At 46.3% G+C, this 16,640-nt stretch overlaps 1 pseudogene; it reads right to left on the bottom strand.

Moving 5' to 3' along the window:
* Positions 1-1,772: 1,772 nt before the first annotated feature.
* Positions 1,773-3,276, bottom strand: LOC127221140 (zinc finger protein 593-like; annotated as a pseudogene).
* Between the last annotated feature and the right edge of the window lie 13,364 nt (positions 3,277-16,640).

The raw sequence follows: 16,640 nt of genomic DNA, 5'->3' as shown, positions 1-16,640 counted from the left end.
AGATATCCACTAGCCACACCTTAGGCCAAACATCCTGCTGTTTAACCTTCAAGGAGCAATAATAGGCTGTAACTTTCTAACCTTAAGTCAAGAGGGAACAGAGCCACTTCTGTGGGCCTCCATGCCTTTAACAAAATAGGGTTTCTAAGAAGCCCAAGAACATTGCCCTTCACAGAATCACGAGAAAGGGATTAAATATCTTGCAGATATATAGGTGTGACTTTTGTCTAAAGGAACCCACCTGGCAAAACTCACAGGCAATTCAGGAGAGTTTTTTAAAAATGTTTTAAATGAAAAGAGTTTTTAAAAAATCAGCAAATATCTCTCTAATGAGAACTCAAAGGGATAGAAACAGTCAAGGGACTTCATACACATCCTGTCCCTATTGAACCAAAAGCTGAGAAAAAAAATTATCCATCTCCATATACTAAATTTCAAGAGAAAGGGAGGATAACCGGGAAGGTATAATGAGGAGGTTTGGGATAATCCAGGACAGGACAGAGTCTGAAGGCAGTTCATCACATTCTGGTAGGCTCCGAGAGCCACTCCGTGGACTTCTGCATACCCAAGTGCTCTCCTTTAGGATACTAACACAGGGGATGTCTAAACTGTTCCTGGTCTGCTGTTGTACGGTAGGGGTGTGTGTGTGTGTGTGTGTGTGTGTGTTTCTGTTTGTTGTTGCTGTTTTTTAATTGATGGGAACTGCTCTTGTGATGCTTCACTTGGGTTCACCTACTGACAAGCTGGTGGGCACATCTGTGGGTGGGGCCATTCCATGGGGGGCTGAGCTGAACATCCGCATTCATTGCTCTCCGTCCTTGCAGTGTGACGAGCTGCCTCCCGTCCGCCACACCACCATATCTCCCCACCACGGATGATGAATCAAACTAAGTCATTTCTTTAGGTTGGTTTTATCAGGTTTTTGCCACAGCAATGAGAAAAAAAAAAAAAAAATGACTAATATCCTACTCAAGGAACTGTGTCTGAGGAATCCCGCATGTAACCAGACATAATTAACATGACAACTCTCTGGTGCTTGAGCTGATGCTGTTATAAAATAGGAGTTTTAGCAGTATTGGAGTGGAGCAAACGCGTTTTATATAGACACAGCTCCTAGCGCTCGAAAGGGCACACACGCACCCAAGAGCACGCTCTGACATGTCCTTCTGGTCCTTACACACCTGAGTTGTCCCCTCCCACGCTGTGTTGGGACTCATCTGTAGTGAAGTAGGACAGCAAGAGACGCTGTGTCATTTCCAGGACACCAGAGTTTCTGTCCCACTCCAGTGACTCTGTCAGGGGCCATGTGATCAGGTTTGGGAGCAGATTCCTGGGCTCTTCCCAACACTTCAGCCTCAAGTAACAGCTTGATGATAAGACAATAATCTCATAAGTCCCTAAGGCACTCCTGGATGCCTGACCCTAAAGACTATGTGAGACAATGGTTGCTTTAAGCACTTAGGTTTTGGTGTAAGTTTTTAATGTGACCACAGGCAATTAATATATACTTCAAATGCATTAGAGTACTTATACCACACACTATACAAACTTTTTTGGATAAATAATAGCTGATGTCTGTATTTTCGGGACACATCCTTGAGGGACCTTCTCCTCCCCCCCCCCGCCCCGCCCAACCCCAAACTCTTGTCCAGGTCCTTTATTTTGGGCAGAACACCCAGAGAGATCATGTCCCCAAAACCCAAAGTACACACTCAGCCTAGCCCTGAACCAGTGTCCATGGGCAATTTCTCTGCCCTGCATCCTCAGGCTGCTCAGGTGGATGTGTCCATCTCAGGGATCTCAGTGGGTACACCCAGGCCCTGGGGGGGGGCGGGGTACATACGAGTCCATGCCCCCTGCCCTTTCAGCTTCTTCCCGACTGTAGGGTTCGATGCCCAGCTGTTTCAGCCTCCTCTTGTGGTCTTTGGGTCAGAAGTGGGTCTTCAGGTTGGCGGAATGGATGAAGTACCTCGCGCAGGCTAGAGAGCCATGCAGGCCTCCCTTGGCAGGTCCGGGTTGGGCTCAGCGTCCAGTTCCCGACTTGGGTCGCGGGAACCCCTGCGGCTGCAGCTGGTGGTGAATCTCATCCAGGTCTGGCCGCTGCTTCTTGGCCTTCGTCTGTCGGGCTAAGGAATGTGCCCAGTGCAGGAGCGACCTATGATCAGTGACAAGAAGATCAAAGAAGAAGGAATAGAGAGCGAGCGGCTTTCTTTATCCTTTTAGGGTTATCTTTCTGCTAGAAGTGAAATTTCCAAATAATTAATATTCATACTTCTCTTTATTTTAGACCATTTTACTAGGCAAATAGACTTGAAAACTTTCTTGGATCTAACTTAGAAATTGATCCCAGTTAATCGTCAAATAAAACTTTTAAATTGGGCTGGCATTAGGAACATGAATATTCTTAAACTTTACCCAAATTTTAAGTATTTTTTTACTCAATTATTAATGTATTTATTACCTACAAGATTCATGGTTATTATTTTAAGGTTTGGGGTGTGTGTGTGTGTGTGTGTGTGTGTGTGTGTGTGTGTGTGTGTGTAAGACACCCAGGATAGTTCCAGAACTCCAGAATAGCAAGCGTCATGTACACCTTGTATTCGTCTGTTCTATTTCCCAAAGCTCTTCTGTCTGTTTTGACATTGTTCTGCCTCTTGCTCTTGTTTTGATTGGTAGTAAAAGCCCATGAGTTTTTAAACCATCTCCTCCACCCCCCCCACAGTGCATGCTGGAAGTGGTCATAATTGATCATACCCCCCTCCCCCTCGCTCACTCAGGTGAGGGGACAACCTCTCACCTCCAATTGACTACGTTTCATCTTTTTTCTTCTCCCCCCACGGGAAACAGGCTGCCCCTAAGCGTCCAGAGCCTTCCTTTCTAGAACATGTAAGAGCTTGTTCTCTAGGCCGTGGGCAAGGCACTGAGAACCTGGGAAACAATTGGAGACCTGTCTTCTCTGTTAGAACATTCCACGGGCATGCTACACCGTCTGGGAAGAAAGCTCTGCCGGCAGCAGGTACTTCTGCATGGACAGCACGCGTGGTGTTGTTGCTCCATGCCTTAGCTCATGTCTCCACCATCACCTCTGCATGAAAAAAATACGAACAGACTGAGGCAAGTTAACTGAAATCTAGATAACGCAAAAGTCTGGCCGAGTTGATGCTTTTGTGGGAAACAAATGTCCCAGAGGGTCCCAACTTCTCCAAAATGGAATGCTTTCAGGGTCTTTTTAGAGAACCTGTCTGTCTTTGCAGTTTGGAAGCGTGTGGCAGCCATGTCAGCACGCAGCACTGCAGGTGTGGGCTGCAGTCGCTCCCTGCTTGAGTGTCTCTCCTCCCGTTATTTCTTTCTCTGACTTGCAGCAGCCACTCATTCTCTTTTCTTCTCCCCAAATCATGTCACTGCCCCCAGCAGGACCTTCAGTAGGATGTGATGTTGTTCCCAGACTGATCCTGGATACGGTCTGGGAATACCTTGTACCAGGAGAGACTGAGTGAGAAAATGTGTGCAGCTAGAGGGCTGGTCAGGTCCTTAGCTGCCAGAGAGGAGAGATGAGACACGAGTCCCCAGAGAATCCGGAGAATCCCCCAGAGAATCCCGGAGAATCCTCAGAGAATCCCGGAGAATCCCCAGAGCATCCCGGAGAATCCCCAGAGCATCCCGGAGAATCCCCCAGAGAATCCCGGAGAATCCCCAGAGCATCCAGGAGAATCCCCAGAGCATCCAGGAGAGTCCCCAGAGCATCCCGGAGAATCCCCCAGAGAATCCCGGAGAATCCCCAGAGCATCCAGGAGAATCCCCAGAGCATCCAGGAGAGTCCCCAGAGCATCCCGGAGAATCCCAGAGAATCCCCAGAGAATCCCCAGAGCATCCAGGAGAGTCCCCAGAGCATCCAGGAGAGTCCCCAGAGCATCCTGGAGAATCCCCAGAGCATCCCGGAGAATCCCCAGAGCATCCTGGAGAATCCCCAGAGCATCCAGGAGAATCCCCAGAGCATCCCGGAGAATCCCCAGAGAATCCCAGAGAATCCCCAGAGCATCCAGGAGAGTCCCCAGAGCATCCAGGAGAGTCCCCAGAGCATCCAGGAGAGTCCCCAGAGCATCCAGGAGAATCCCTAGAGCATCCAGGAGAGTCCCTAGAGCATCCCGGAGAATCCCCAGAGCATCCCGGAGAATCCCAGAGAATCCCCAGAGCATCCCGGAGAGTCCCCAGAGCATCCCAGAGAATCCCCAGAGCATCCTGGAGAATCCCCAGAGCATCCTGGAGAATCCCCAGAGCATCCAGGAGAGTCCCCAGAGCATCCCAGAGAATCCCCAGAGCATCCTGGAGAATCCCCAGAGCATCCAGGAGAATCCCCAGAGAATCCCGGAGAATCCCCAGAGAATCCCAGAAAATCCCCAGAGCATCCTGGAGAATCCCCAGAGCATCCAGGAGAATCCCCAGAGCATCCTGGAGAATCCCAGAGAATCCCGGAGAATCCCCAGAGCATCCTGGAGAATCCCCAGAGCATCCCGGAGAATCCCCAGAGCATCCCGGAGAATCCCCCAGAGCATCCCGGAGAATCCCCAGGCCACCTTCCCTGTGAAAATGGTGCAACAGTCTTGTGGAGAGACTCAGACGACCTGTAGCCAGTGTGAGATCAGCACTAAAGGCAAAGGGGCTCTGGTCAAGAGAATAGAGCCATGTCAATCACTGGAAGACGGGTTCACCTTAAGCCATGCTAAGGGGATGGTAGGTAGATTAATGTTTCCTATAATGAAATACTGTACTTTTGTTCCCCAGAATTCCCATCTGAGAATCCAGTCTTTACAAGTCAAGCCACCATGAGGTAGGTTGGTTCTGTTCACTTCTCTGAGTCAGGGCTGACTTTATCTTTTTCTCCCCCCCCCCCCATCTCTCATTTAGATGAGGACTAGAACCTACATATGCTTTCCCTGGTTCCCTTACTTTTCTCTAAATCACTTTCCATACCATGTGACTACCTGCTACCTCTCCTCCCGATTCCTCTCCTCTCCCTTCCCTCTCCCCTCCCCCCCTCCGACTCTGAAATTCACAACTTACCTACCCTGGAGTGTTCTTTGAAACTCTAATAAAATTGTCATTTACCTCCTGTTTGAATATATTTTTAAATTCGTTTACTAACGAAACTAACAACCTCAAGAAGGAACACTGATTTCTCCAGGATCATCTGGCAAATGCAAAGGGAGCCCCCAAATTCCAGGAAAGCCTGGAAAATTTTCAGGTCTATCTGAGATAATGACTTTCTTCGGGGCTTTCTCCAAGAATGTCAGAGATTCCTCCCTCTACACGTACCTGTGTTTTGAAAGCTTCCTATGCACACCCAGCGATGTGTAACAAAATGTCTTTAATATTCTTTCAGGATGCAACAATTCAGAAAGGCACCCTGTATAGAACGCTTGCCCAGCTAGCAATGGCACCTCCAACCATGAGCAGAAGCAAACTCCTGCTGGGGCCTTCATGATCAGAGAACTTTATATCCATGTCCTGTATGCAAATTTCTCCTTTTATGCTTTTAAAATGCTTCTTCTGGCCTCGGCTTCCTGAATATACGCAGTTTACGTACATTCCCATCGAAGTAAACATTTCTGGTCCTTTGAAGACGGTCTCTGTTTACATTAAGTCAGCGACCCTCAGGAGAGCTCTCCTGAAGATAGAGTTCAGTGCTGTGCCTTCAAACTCCCCTCAAGTTCTGCTGACAATATCCATGGGACAGCCATGTTGAACACAGACCAACCGGCTCTTGAGTCTCTGGTCTAGTCCTTTCCGTCTGTTCTCCCTGAGTCAAGACTCTGCTGTGGATAGAATTCTGTGCAAAATTTCCTTTGACCAAACTTTGAAGCCAGCAGCAATGAGGGGCTCTGGAGTGGCATGGGTGACAGTGGAGGCCTTGAATGACACTGAAGTTATTAGTTCCCTGAGAAGAGCTATCAGGCACAAATGGTGCCCAGAAAAGCCACGGCAAGTCTCATAGGACCTTGTTGCAGTTTATTAATTGACTTTGCTGCTGCAAGGTCTCACGGTTTTCTGCACTGTCTGTAACAACCAGGCTCATGGTGTGGGGATAACTGCTCATCTGGCCTTCAGCCTACAGACAATGGGGGAGGCGGGTGGCAAAGAGAGACGTGTGTCTCGGCTTGGAGAGTGTCAGTGTCAAAATACCTGCAGACCGGTTGACCCGGTTTCTCTGTGATTGTCTGGCTCAACAGCCACAGGTAGACAACAGACGCTCGTCATTGGGTAATAACAGCTCCTATTTTAGCCCTTCCCACATGTTAGACAGCATAGTGAGTGTTTTATGTCCACAGCTTTAGGGATCCTCCAGATAGATGGTAGTCCCATTTGTCAAAATTTAAGAAGCAAGACACTGCAGAAAAATTAATTTACCAATTTGTTATTACGTATAATGTATGCTGTGTTTGTGTGCATGTGGTGTATGAACGTGTGTGTGAGTGTGTGTGTGTGTCTGTCTGCTTGTGGAGGCCACAGTGGATGTCAGACATCTTTCCTCAGTTGCTTTCCACCTTTAATTTTGGAAGGCAGGGTCTTTCACTGAACTTGAACCACATTGGTTCAGCTAGACTGACTGACTGATGAGCTTCAGGACCCCCCCAGTCTGCACTAACCCCATCCTTACTGCTGGGTTACAGGTGCAGGTCACACAGTCTGCACTAACCCCATCCCCACTGCTGGGTTACAGGTGCAGTCACACAGTCTGCACTAACCCCATCCTTACTGCTGGGTTACAGGTGCAGTCACACAGTCTGCACTAACCCCATCCTTACTGCTGGGTTACAGGTGCAGTCACACAGTCTGCACTAACCCCATCCCCACTGCTGGGTTACAGGTGCAGTCACACAGTCTGCACTAACCCCATCCTTACTGCTGGGTTACAGGTGCAGTCACACAGTCTGCACTAACCCCATCCTTACTGCTGGGTTACAGGTGCAGTCACACAGTCTGCACTAACCCCATCCTTACTGCTGGGTTACAGGTGCAGTCACACAGTCTGCACTAACCCCATCCTTACTGCTGGGTTACAGGTGCAGTCACACAGTCTGCACTAACCCCATCCCCACTGCTGGGTTACAGGTGCAGTCACACAGTCTGCACTAACCCCATCCTTACTGCTGGGTTACAGGTGCAGTCACACAGTCTGCACTAACCCCATCCCCACTGCTGGGTTACAGGTGCAGTCACACAGTCTGCACTAACCCCATCCTTACTGCTGGGTTACAGGTGCAGTCACACAGTCTGCACTAACCCCATCCCCACTGCTGGGTTACAGGTGCAGTCACACAGTCTGCACTAACCCCATCCCCACTGCTGGGTTACAGGTGCAGTCACACAGTCTGCACTAACCCCATCCCCACTGCTGGGTTACAGGTGCAGTCACACAGTCTGCACTAACCCCATCCTTACTGCTGGGTTACAGGTGCAGTCACACAGTCTGCACTAACCCCATCCCCACTGCTGGGTTACAGGTGCAGTCACACAGTCTGCACTAACCCCATCCTTACTGCTGGGTTACAGGTGCAGTCACACAGTCTGCACTAACCCCATCCTTACTGCTGGGTTACAGGTGCAGTCACACAGTCTGCACTAACCCCATCCTTACTGCTGGGTTACAGGTGCAGTCACACAGTCTGCACTAACCCCATCCCCACTGCTGGGTTACAGGTGCAGTCACACAGTCTGCACTAACCCCATCCTTACTGCTGGGTTACAGGTGCAGTCACACAGTCTGCACTAACCCCATCCCCACTGCTGGGTTACAGGTGCAGTCACACAGTCTGCACTAACCCCATCCTTACTGCTGGGTTACAGGTGCAGTCACACAGTCTGCACTAACCCCATCCTTACTGCTGGGTTACAGGTGCAGTCACACAGTCTGCACTAACCCCATCCCCACTGCTGGGTTACAGGTGCAGTCACACAGTCTGCACTAACCCCATCCTTACTGCTGGGTTACAGGTGCAGTCACACAGTCTGCACTAACCCCATCCCCACTGCTGGGTTACAGGTGCAGTCACACAGTCTGCACTAACCCCATCCTTACTGCTGGGTTACAGGTGCAGTCACACAGTCTGCACTAACCCCATCCCCACTGCTGGGTTACAGGTGCAGTCACACAGTCTGCACTAACCCCATCCCCACTGCTGGGTTACAGGTGCAGTCACACAGTCTGCACTAACCCCATCCTTACTGCTGGGTTACAGGTGCAGTCACACAGTCTGCACTAACCCCATCCCCACTGCTGGGTTACAGGTGCAGTCACACAGTCTGCACTAACCCCATCCCCACTGCTGGGTTACAGGTGCAGTCACACAGTCTGCACTAACCCCATCCTTACTGCTGGGTTACAGGTGCAGTCACACAGTCTGCACTAACCCCATCCTTACTGCTGGGTTACAGGTGCAGTCACACAGTCTGCACTAACCCCATCCTTACTGCTGGGTTACAGGTGCAGTCACACAGTCTCGTTTGTTGTTTGTTTTGTTTCCTTTCGTTTTAATGTGGATTCTGGAAAATCTAAACTCAGAATCCCATGCTTGTGTTCCAGACACTTTACCAACTGGATTATTTCCCAGCTCCACAGGAATTTTAGCAGTTACTTCTATATCAAGTTTCTAGTAAGTGTGTGTGTGGGGGGACACCCTTGAATTTGGTACACAGTTAATTTTACTATGACATAAACATCCCTAAAAAAATCAAACTAGCAACAACAAATCTTGGAATTGACAATGTAGTGGATTTCATAGGGCTTAGGGGAGAAATGGAGTTGGTGTTCTAAACTTTGCAGTTGGGGAATAAAAAGCCCAAGAGCAAAAGAAAATATTAGCGTCGCCGAATCTCCAACAGCATGACAGCTGGCCCTTTACAGCCTTACATGGGAGGAGGGTGTTGTGGAATACCTGAACTATGTAAGGATGTGTTACATTGGGTTTTGCTGCATTTGTTTAACAATGCAAGGGTATGTGTTAACCATGTAAGGATGTGTTTCTGTTTTACCTTGCCTGCCTACGGCATCTGATTGGTATAATTAAAAAGTTGTACGGCCAATAGCTAGGCAGGAGATAGGATAGACGAGGCTGGCAGGCAGACAGAATAAATAGGAGGAGAAATCTAGACTCAAAAAGAGAAGAGGGAACAGAGAAAATGGAGGAGAGAACAAAGAATATGCCCAGGGCCAGAAGCCAGGCAGCTGTCAGACAGACAGACAGACACAGCACCAGCTTTAAAAAAAAGTGAGAGTTAAAGACCCCTGAGGCAAAATGTAGGTAAAAAGAAGCAGGTTAAGTTAAAAGAGTAGCGAGCCAGAACTGTGCCTACGCCAGGCCAAACATTCTAAACCAATAAGTCTCCGTGCCACAATTTGGGAGCTAGTTGGTGGCCCAAAAGAAAAAGCCTGGCACAGAGGTTCTTAACTTCCCGGCAGGTTCTTAGGCATTCAATGTCACTAGAGATCATCTGCATTGGTGTGACAAATCTGGTCCAGGGTGGGTCTGTTGGTGTGTAAACGTGTTTGTAAGCCCTTCCCTGAGTGCAAGAGAACCGATCCAGACACCATCACCTCAACCAAGGATTTAATGCCCCAGGGATGGTATTTCCCATTAGAAATCATTCTGACCAGTAAAAGTGATGAGCTTAGACAAGCTTTGAGTGCTCATGCTGGTTTATAGGCGATGTTGGGTATAGAACTTAAAACGCCGTTTAAGGAGTGAGCAGCCAAACTCTGAATGTGGAATTCCCTGGGATAGAACGTAGTCGTGTATTCACCAACACAAATGCAACCCAGTGTTTACAGTTCATCTGTCACTGTGTGGTTCACCCCACCAGGGGGGTCGAGGGCTGGTTTAGATTAGGCCAGCCTGTTGTGAAGCCCATGTGTCTCCTAAAGAGGACCATGGGAAATTAAGTAGAGCATTTATAGTAGATAAGGATTATTTACACACAAACACACACACACACACACACACACACACACACACCCCACAATATCATGATTGTACACAACAGAATTAACAGTGGATTCCTCCTGGTTTCCTATAATACCTACAACATGTTAAAATTTATCATCACCCCAAGTGCTTTTTATGCCTGAGTTAGCTGCCATGTCTTTCAGCGTGCACCCACTGAGATTTTAAATGCAATTATTTATCCTTTCCATCCCAGAAAATTCCATATTCAGTCTGTGGCTGCTTGTCTTACGTGGCATTTTTAGGAGTTTTCTATTCTCAGCATTTCCTATAAACTGGTTGTGACACGCAAAGCATGTTTAAGCTCACCAGTTGTATTGGTAAGAATGATTTATCACTGGAACTTTACCATCCCTGTAGAATTGTATCATGCAGTGATTTTAGTGACATTAGGATTGATGTATGTATCAGGAGATGGCTCCATATAACAGTGGTATATTATGATGATTTATTGACCATTTGCTAGGTCTATTATCTCACTGAGATAACAAAATGGTGACTTTTCTAGATTCCTAAGTCTGTCTGTCACTCTGCTTGTGTTGGATGGAAATTTTTGATGCTATATAGTTTTGAGTAAGTTGAAACACAGATTTCTTTTTTATTTCAGAGAAGGTGAAGCCTCTGTGGTGGTGTGAAAGAAAATGGCCCCCAAGGGAGTGCAGCTGTTAGGAGGTGTGGCCTTGTTGGAGTGGGTGTGGGCTTGTTGGAGTGGGTGTGGCCTTGTTGGAGGAAGTGTGTCACAGTGGGGGCGGGCTTTGAGATCCTTTTGTCAAGCTACACTCAGTGTGACAGTCAGTCCACTTCCTCTCAGCTCCAGCACCACATCCAGCACCATGATAGGGAGATGCTATGCGCCCTGTCGTGATGATAACAGACTGAACCTCTGAAAATGTTAAGTGAGCCCTCTATAATTCTTTATAAGAATTCCCATGGTCATGGTGTCTCTTCACAGAAAAATAAATAAATAAAAAAAGACAACCTTAATCCTTTTATCCATTTTGGTAATAAAAATGTGGCATAGTGGGTGACTCAGGTGGGGAGTGTGAATTGTTTTGAGTATGGTTATGAACTCTTGGCTTCCTGTGTGTCTCTCTGTGGTAAGCTCTGATTTCTTTTCCTACAGACCACCTCCACTTTGCCAAAGGAGCCTTCTCCATTTTGGGCCAGTGTGATTTTGACATTGGGGCCAGTGTGTTTTTGATGGTAGCTCTTTAGGTCCTGACAGTGTTCTTGCTTTCAGACACAAAAACTTCCAGCTCATTTGTCAAAGTCCTGATGTAGAAGAAAGAGCTAACTGTTTGCACAGTGGAGCATCTATCGGAGGAGGGATGGAGGATGGAGGGAGCCTAATTTGGTCATTAATGAGTTACTTTTCTACTGATGTGTTATGACACCACTGGCAAGGCAACTTATAGAAGAAAGAATTTCTTTGGGATTTATGGATTTAGAGAGTTGGGTAGAATCCATACCACCACGGCAGGGAGCTTGGTAGCAGGGTAGGAATGGCACCAGAGGAGTAATTGAGAGCGTCAGTCTCCTTCTGCAAGCACAAGACAGAGAGAGCTAACCAGGAATGCACACCTTCTCCACCAAGGGCCACACTTCCTGATCCTTTCCAGATAGTTCCACCAACTGGCCAAGTATTCAAACATATGAGCCTCTAGGGGCCATTCTCATCCAAACCTGCATTCTTTACTGAGGGTTACATTCTTTACTGAGGGTAAAATATCCATACTGAAAATATAAAGCTTAGTTTTATAAATGTCCTTTTCCTGTCTTCTTGAGGGAACTGGAATCAAGCCCTGGGCACTCACCCTTGATGTTTGACAACACCCAATCATGAGGCCACAGACTCAGCAGTAATGCTTCAAATGGATCTTGGTTCTGGATATTAATAATTAATTTAAAAGTAAACATTTGCTCATTTTTTTTTTTTTTTTTTTTTTTTTTTGCTGAGACTTTTAGTGTATTTTCCATTTTGTAGATAAATAGTCTTGTGGGTATTGACTATTTTTGCTTCTTCCTTGTTTTAGAAAATTGTTCATTTTATTTGGAGCATTCATTTGCAATTCTTCAAATTAACATATGAAAAGAAATCCAACTTTATTAGTAACCAAATGATATGTAAATTAAAACAAGGATTTTTTTTTATTATAAGTTATACAAAGACTTAAAATTATATTATGCTCTGAGGACTTTTGAATGGCAATTTTACTTTTTAGGGCCTGCTATCAAGTTTTCCAGTTTGCTTTATCTCTGTTGGGTGTTACCTGTCTCTTCCTTCATCACCAACCCCCCCCCCCCCCCCCTGCACTGTCCCTTCCAATCTGCCTCTCTTCTGACTGAGCTGACAGGAAGTTGAACTTCACAGAATTCAGGATTCCACTATTTTTTCTTGTAGAGATCTAGGTAGTGCATATTTTAGCCTGTGTCACCTAACTATCAAAACCTGATATTGCAAAGGCATATGAAAGCCATTTAAAATGTGGCATTAGAAAAGTTAGAGCCTGGGACTAAAGAGATGCTTCAGTAGTTAAGAGTGCATATTACTATTTTTTTCTCTGATACGGGGTCTCTCTGTAACAGTCATGGCTGTCCTGGAACTCACTCTGTAAACCAGGCCTGGAACTCACAGGGACCCACCTGTCTCTGCCTCCCAAGTGCCGTGATTAAAGGTGTGAGCCACCACAGCCTGGCTAAGGGAGTGCACTACTCTTGTGGGTTCCCAGCAGGGACCCCAGGGAGTTCACGGTCACCTGTAACTGTAGTTCAGGGTCACCTGTAACTGTATCTCCAGGAAACACACCTCAGGTCTCCAGTAGTTCTCATACATACATGTGAACACACACACACACACACACACACACAAGTAATTAAAATAATTAAAGTAATATTTAAAAAAAGAGAACTGTTAAAACCCCTTAGCTTATGAGACTGTTCCGAAAAGTTACCTGCCACACTTGGTCCACACGCCACGGTTTGTCACTCCGTGGCTTAGATCCTGTCACAGTGAAGAGTTCATGTCACAGGGCTGGCGGATTGCATTATTAGTGTGATTGGTGCTCTAGGTTCGGCGTCTGGTACAAGAAAAGGAAGGGCGTGCTGGCCAGCCATGGTGTTACCTAGTGGCCAAACATACATGCTTAGCTTCCTCCACCTCAAGCTGGGGTTGTGCTTTTCTTACAGAAAATGCTCCAGTCAGCAACTGGTCCCGGCCTAATCCTCCACTTCTGGCCAGCAAGGGACGGGATGTGAGTCCTCTAACCATCAGGAACCCTATGTCAACACTGACTTGAATGACTTAGGAAGCAGATTCTCACCTGGTACCCTCAAACAAGATGACAGCTGACACTCATCATGGCTGCATGAGGTCCTGGGCAGAGAATCTGCACCCTGCACTCCCATTTCTGAACTACATAACTATGAAATAATAAGTGAGTATTATTTTAAGGCCCTAAGTCTGTAGTAATTTGCCATGCCTAGATAGAAAATGGCTGCGCTGGGAATTGTGGTTTGCAGGGGGACAGATCCTGCAAATGTGTAGGAGTAGACACTGAAAGACAAGGAACAGCTCTGAGAACAAATACTCCAATAACCAGACAGACCATAGTGCAATTGTTTATACATCCTATAGCCCAGAGGCATCCATGAATCATTGTGTATTTTGTCAGTGGCCATAAATCTTTCATCACCTGTAGAGGGAAGCTTCATTTGTAATGATGAGGGGATGTTAGGAATTTTAGGTAATTATGGTCGATCCTGTTGGAGATGGTTTAGTAGATTGCTGGGTGGCTATACTATCTGCCTTTCTTTCCAGTCGCATCTCCCCATCTGGTGTAGTGTTTGCAACCGGGGAATAGCTGCTGAAAGGGGCCATGTGGAGGTCTGGCATCCTGACTAGCAGGACATAGCCTCCAGGACACTGGCAAGTGGCAGTAGCTACCCATAGCAGACACCTGTGTGGGCAAACATCAGGAGAGCAAGACATCCAAAAGGGCGCCTAAGGGTAACAGTTGGCTAGTCCCCAAATGACCCCATATAAAAACCCAAACAGAATCCAGAAGTCTAGCCACTTAGCTTTTAGAAATCCATTATTTCTCCCAGACAGATGCACTTAAGGGATCAGAACGGCTTATTTTGGAATACATATTGAGAAAGCAGAGGAACAACGGAGCTTAGCACCCAGACTCTCATCATCCAAGGTTTGTGGAACTAACAGCCACCTCACAGAAGCGACATAGACTTAGAGTGCATTTGGACTACTCCTAGGAGATGCACAGTCTAATTGTGGTATAATTACCCACTGCTGATAATGGCTTTTCTTCCTACAGTTTGTGCTACCCAGGGTCCATTTCTATTAGCGCCAGACTGTACTAATAGGGTTGTCCGGGACACTGTTGCAGTAGCAATTAAAAGTAGAAAAGGCAAGTGGAGTTGAACTCATTGCATATCAGAAGGTGTAGCACCCAATTTCCCTGATAACCAATTAAGCTTATTTGCATAGAATTGTCAGACCTCATTAATGAAACTGGAAATAGGTAGTGTCTTAGTATTGCAATGATTCCCTGATTTCAGAGTGAGAAAATGGATGTTAGGGGAGAGATGAGGTTTTACTGCTTTTACTGTAGCAATTCTAATCGGGAAAGGCAAATAGCTTCTGTTTTTAAAGCAAAGCACTTACATACAAAGGGATGCTACCTAATGTAAGGAGAGGTAATGGTAGAAACAGAAAACAATATGTTTGCAAGATGCAATGAAACAGTCAGTGTAGGCCAGGATAGATAACGGATGTTGAAACATTCAGGCTGAGCTAAGAGAATGTGAGATCTCCATCACATCAATGTACCACCACTACGGATCGCTTGTGAGTAGCAGGTGGGCTTCTTTTATGATCACAGTGGAAAAGCATGACTATTCTCTTTTGGTAATTGAAATCTCTGTCCAGTGATTCCACTATTACTAATACTATGTGTCTCCTGTGATAATAGTTTGTAAATTATATGAAATGACCCGTATTCTGGTTACCAGGGTTAAAATGGGGGTTAGATCTAACAATTCGACTACATGCAAGTTAAAGTTGCCACAAAGGGAATAAACTAAGTAACACTATGAAGAAAAAACTGGACACAGTCAGCACCCGCCACTTCTATCAGACAATTGGTGTAAAAAGAGGTCATTGGGCAGAGTGAAGGGAAGAGCCTTGACTAAGACATTAAAGAGGCAGAAACAAATCCAACACAAGGCCCTTGAATGGATTTTGGTTTAAAAAAAAAAAAAAAGGTTAAAAATCACACATCAGGTAAGTGTGACTGTTTAAATATGAATTGTTCAAATATGAGGCAGGGTCTTCGCAAGGAACAGATGTCAAACTTCCTGAAGACACTGTTGAGTGGCGGGCGTGGCCAGGATGGAAAGAAGCACTAAGTTGCCGACACATCCATGGCTTGGCAGAGAAGCCGCTGCCAGCCCCTCTGAGAACTGAAGGAGCGAGCTGGGAGGGAGAGAGCTGGGAGCAGTTGAGCAGTTGCTGAGTAGGACGCTGCCTGGCAATAGATAGAGGGGTAGATACAGCCAGTGCCATGTCACTTACAGGGGTGGGGTAGGAAAGGAGGAGCGCCCCAGTTCCTCCCAGACCCCTGACTCCTGCTAGTGCCTCGCTGTCTGTGGTGTCTATGGGCGCCTCTCATCGGTTGACCTTGATTGGAAGCCTGGTTGAGGCAGGCTGTAGAAAGCAGCCTCTCAGAGCCCAGACAGAGAGCAGTGGATGAGGGTCTGAGGATGGAAAGCAAGGGGAGACTAAAAGCGCAATTGGGTGTTTAGAGTGGATTAGGGAATTATCACTAATTGTTGGGTGAGATAATGGTGTTGTAATTATCAGAGAATGGATGGCGTTAGGTGTTTTTTAAAAGGCATGCTAGAGTATTAAAGGATAAGGTGTCATGATGTCTCACATTTGTTTTGAAATGGTTCAGCAGGTTAGGCCAGTTGAGTGAAATACATACACAAAATAAATACAGAGATAAGCATATTGGATAAGCATTTTTTTCCTTTACCAATGCCAGCTTTACACATTCAGGCTCCAATTCCGTTGCACATGAAGAAGCACCTTTTGTCTCTTTTCCCTGAGCCCAGCAGCACCTGGTACACGGCAGAGGACAAAACATGATATTTGTGTATGTCCCATCGCCACACTCCTTTCTCACCCATGACCATATTCCTGGTGTTTGAAATAACCATCTATCATAAAGAAATTAATTACATGTTTAAAAGAGCAAAGAAAGCTGGAAGGAATAAAGAAGTTGATCAACAAAAACTACAGGACTCAATCCAAGAAAACTTAGTTTTTAAGTTAGGTATCTCCTGCTGTATTTCATATACTGAAGCTTTAAAAGTCAACCAAACAGAGTGGCTATGGCTAGAGATTGGGGAGGGTGTGGGGAACTGGAGGGTGAAAAGTTAAGGTTGGTACAAGCGCCAGTCTGAACCTCACTCATCAAAATGAACAAATAAAGCCCCAAGTTAGTAAAAGAAGCAACTTCTGAAAGAGCAGGGATAAATGGAAAACAGGAAGTCGGTAGAGGAAATTAGCAAAATCAAAGTTGTTTCTATTGAAATATCAATAAAATTGATAGACCTCAAGAC

This window comes from Phodopus roborovskii, unplaced genomic scaffold (assembly GCF_943737965.1).
Source record: "Phodopus roborovskii unplaced genomic scaffold, PHOROB, whole genome shotgun sequence".
NCBI lineage: Eukaryota > Metazoa > Chordata > Mammalia > Rodentia > Cricetidae > Phodopus > Phodopus roborovskii.
This window is presented reverse-complemented; position numbering and strand designations above follow the sequence as displayed.